This window comes from Callorhinus ursinus, unplaced genomic scaffold, assembly GCF_003265705.2.
Source record: "Callorhinus ursinus isolate GAN/ISIS: 27379988/994484 unplaced genomic scaffold, GSC_fseal_2.0 scaffold16, whole genome shotgun sequence".
NCBI classification, from domain to species: domain Eukaryota; kingdom Metazoa; phylum Chordata; class Mammalia; order Carnivora; family Otariidae; genus Callorhinus; species Callorhinus ursinus.
This window is the reverse complement of record NW_027397078.1, coordinates 20,927,794-20,931,855: the sequence shown is the minus strand read 5'-3', so window position 1 is coordinate 20,931,855 and position 4,062 is coordinate 20,927,794. Positions and strand designations below refer to the sequence as shown.

Genomic DNA, 4,062 nt, shown 5'->3' with positions numbered 1-4,062 from the left:
TGGAGGACATTAGGGGAAGGAAGGGAAAAATGAAGGGGGCGGATAAGAGGGGGAGACAAACCATGAGAGACTATGGACTCTGGAAAAGAAACTGAGGGTTTTAGAGGGGAGGGGGGTAGGGGGATGGGTATTAAGCCCAGTGATGGGTATTAAGGAGGGCATGTATCACATGGAGCACTGGGTGTTATACACAAACAATGAATCATGGAACACTACATCAAACTAATGAAGTACTGTAGGGGTGACTAACATAACATAATAAAAAAAATTAAAAAAAGAAACTCCATATTTTTAAAAATAAGAAACATGATAATAAGTTGTACCACATGCGAACTGAAGGACAGAAAGACCCCATCCATAAGGACAAACTGCATGGATCAAGTCAGAATCTTTAGCTGCATCTTTCAGTAGCCCTGTAAGATTTATCCTATGACAGTTAAATTTGTAATATGTAGGGAAATGCAATCAAATACTAATCTCATTTTTTATGGTGCCAATTAAATACCGTTTTATTTAAGACATTGCATTTTCCACTTAAGAATACAGTGCTTATAAAGTGCAATGTTCATTTCCTTTCCCTGTGCACGTATTTCATATTCAAGTATCAAGAATGCCCAGTTTATTTACTATAGCAGCTCAACATTAAAACTGCCATGGAATTTGCTACAAATCTGGGTCCTTCGAATATTTTGTGGAATAATGCTAGACCTATTCTCAGGTTGGCTTAATCAACCTCTTCGATGGTGGGTCCAGAGGAGGCACCACCAGATGGAGGAGCTCCACCACCAGGGAAGCCTCCAGGCATTCCTCCTGGCATGCCCCTGCACTCTGGTACAGTTTGGTAATGATAAGATTGCAGACTTTCTCCAGCTCTTTCTGCTGGTGTTCAAATTCTTCCTTCTCTGCAGTCTGGTTCTTATCAAGCCAATTGATGATTTCATTGCACTTGTCAAGAATCTTCTGTTTGTCCTCATCATTGATCTTGCCCTGAAGTTTTTCATCTTCAACAGTTGCTTTCATGTTGAATGCATAAGACTCAAGTGAATTCTTAGAAGACACCTTGTCCCGCTGTTTCTCATCTTCAGCTTTGTACTTCTCAGCTTCCTGGACCATGCGCTCAATGTCTTCCTTGCTCAAGTGGCCCTTGTCGTTAGTGATGGTGATCTTGTTCTCTTTCCCTGTGCTCTTATCCACAGCAGAGACGTTGAGGATACCGTTAGCATCAATATCAAAAGTGACTTCAATCTGAGGAACGCCACGAGGGGCAGGAGGGATGCCTGTGAGTTCGAACTTGCCAAGTAGGTGGTTATCCTTGGTCATGGCACGCTCCCCTTCATACACCTGAATGAGCACACCAGGCTGGTTGTCAGAGTAGGTAGTGAAGGTCTGCGTCTGTTTGGTAGGAATGGTAGTATTACGCTTGATAAGAACAGTCATGACTCCTCCAGCAGTTTCAATGCCAAGAGAAAGTGGAGTGACATCCAACAGCAGCAAATCTTGAACATTTTCAGATTTGTCTCCCGAAAGGATGGCTGCCTGGACAGCTGCACCGCAAGCAACAGCCTCATCAGGGTTGATACTCTTATTCAGTTATTTCCCGTTGAAGAAATCTTGTAGAAGCTTCTGAATCTTGGGGATATGGGTAGAACCACCCACCAGCACAATATCGTGGATTTGAGACTTGTCTAGTTTGGCATCCCGAAGGGCTTTCTCTACAGGGTCCAGGGTGCCACGGAAGAGATCAGCATTTAATTCTTCAAACCGGGCACGAGTAATAGAGGTATAGAAATCGATTCCTCCATATAGAGAATCAATCTCAATACTGGCCTGCGTGCTGGAAGAAAGCATGCACTTAGCACGTTCACAAGCAGTACGGAGACGACGAACTGCCCTCTTGTTTTCACTGATGTCTTTCTTATGTTTGCGCTTGAACTCTGCAATAAAATGGTTGACCATCTTGTTGTCAAAGTCTTCTCCACCTAAGTGGGTGTCTCCAGCTGTGGATTTGACCTCAAAGATCCCATCTTCAATAGTAAGGATTGACACATCAAAAGTGCCACCTCCCAAGTCAAAGATCAGCACATTCCTTTCAGCACCAACCTTCTTGTCTAAGCCATAAGCAATAGCAGCAGCAGTTGGCTCATTGGTGATTCGAAGTACATTGAGACCAGCAATAGTTCCAGCATCTTTGGTAGCCTGACGCTGAGAGTCATTGAAGTATGCAGGTACCGTGACAACTGCATTGGTAACAGTCTTCCCAAGGTAGGCCTCTGCAATTTCCTTCATCTTCGTCAAAACCATAGAGGACACCCCCTCTGGATAGAAACTTTTTGTCTCTCCCTTGTATTCTACTTGGACCTTAGGCCTACCAACATCATTCACCACCATAAAAGGCCAATGCTTCATATCAGATTGGACAACAGCATCATCAAATCTATGTCCAATCAGGCGTTTGGCATCAAAAACTGTGTTGGGGGGGTTCATCGCAACTTGATTCTTTGCAGCATCACCAATCAATCGTTCTGTGTCAGTGAAGGCAACATAACTTGGAGTGGTTCGGTTTCCCTGATCATTGGCAATTATTTCCACTTTCCCGTGTTGGAAGACACCCACGCAAGAGTAGGTGGTGCCAAGATCAATGCCAACCACAGGTCCCTTAGACATGGTTGCTTCTGTGTGGGCCTGGCTCGGCTTGAGAAGTATTCAGCTGTCTGGTGATTTAGCCCAGCGTTCAATGAGCACTAATCTCATTTTTAAAGGACATGCAAACTGTCTTAGGGATGCATTCCCCTTCTAAAATACTTCAAAATGTTCTTTAATATTAAGATAAAGGCTCAGATCAACAATCCACAAATGAAGACTACACTGAGAGTAAATAGCAGCCAGGACTGAAAATTCTGTTTTTCTCCACCCAAAACCAGACCTATCTGCAACAATTACAAATAATAAATTTGACCTGCTGAATGTAGATGCTGACATTTTAACAAGGTAATATATTTACATTTTAACTCTTTATTTTCAGATTTTATGTTTTATAAAGATCATACACTGCATTTTAAATGCCACTGAAAGCACACAGACACACATGTACACACTGGTAGTGTTACAGATAGAATAATATAACTTGCAAAATAAAATTATCATAAATGAACTAAATTTAATGCTAAAATATAAATTTATAGGAATAACATGAAGTATGTTATGAAATTGCTCACAACAAAATGTTGTTAATCTTTTAAGTGTAAATATATATGATAAAGTAAATATCTATAAATATTAATAAATAGAAATCAGAACCTCTGTTGAAAAATAAAATACTATGAATATAAATGTCCTTTCTATTTATTTTCCAACTATAATGTAGCTACTTTTGAAAAGAATAAGAGGAATGATTTAGCAGCCTATCTTATTGTATTACCTAAATCAATATAGTGCTACCCTCTGCTTGTGTACTCGACTCAGTCTAACCAAAGCTTGGTAACTTACATATCACCACAGAGACCAAAGGCCACCCTCTATTACCATGTGCCAGTGGCCCTTAGGACATCCCTCTCTTCTACCATCCTCCATAATTAATTTTCTCAGGGGCAGCTAAGTGATATTCTCTCCTTTATCAGTTGTCATAACCTCTTACTTTATTTTTAATATGAAGGAGACTTGGGGGATCAGTTCTTAACAACTCTCTTTTTCCAGACTAATTCACAGTCCTACTTAAGATCAAATATTATGTAGCCCCTTCCTTTAGCTAATATCAATTATGCCAGTCATGAGACATACATCATCTCATGTACTTCTAAAAATGCATTTATGTAGGCACAAATTTTAAATAAAATTAAAAATTTTAAGTATTATTTATACAAAACTCAACAAATCCCATGTGAACAGCATTAGTTGTTCACAAAATGTGCACATCTATATAACGCACACAGATCTAGAAATGATATGTTTCTATTTCTCAGAGGTCCCATCATATTCCCTGCCTTTTCATAAAAGATTATGAGTATCCTGACTTTCAACAAAAGATTATTTGCCTGTTTTGGAACATTTTACAAATGGAATCAC

At 40.0% G+C, this 4,062-nt stretch overlaps 1 pseudogene; it reads right to left on the bottom strand.

The window, feature by feature from the left end:
• Positions 1-541: 541 nt before the first annotated feature.
• LOC112812813 (heat shock cognate 71 kDa protein-like) lies at positions 542-2,731 on the bottom strand (annotated as a pseudogene).
• Between the last annotated feature and the right edge of the window lie 1,331 nt (positions 2,732-4,062).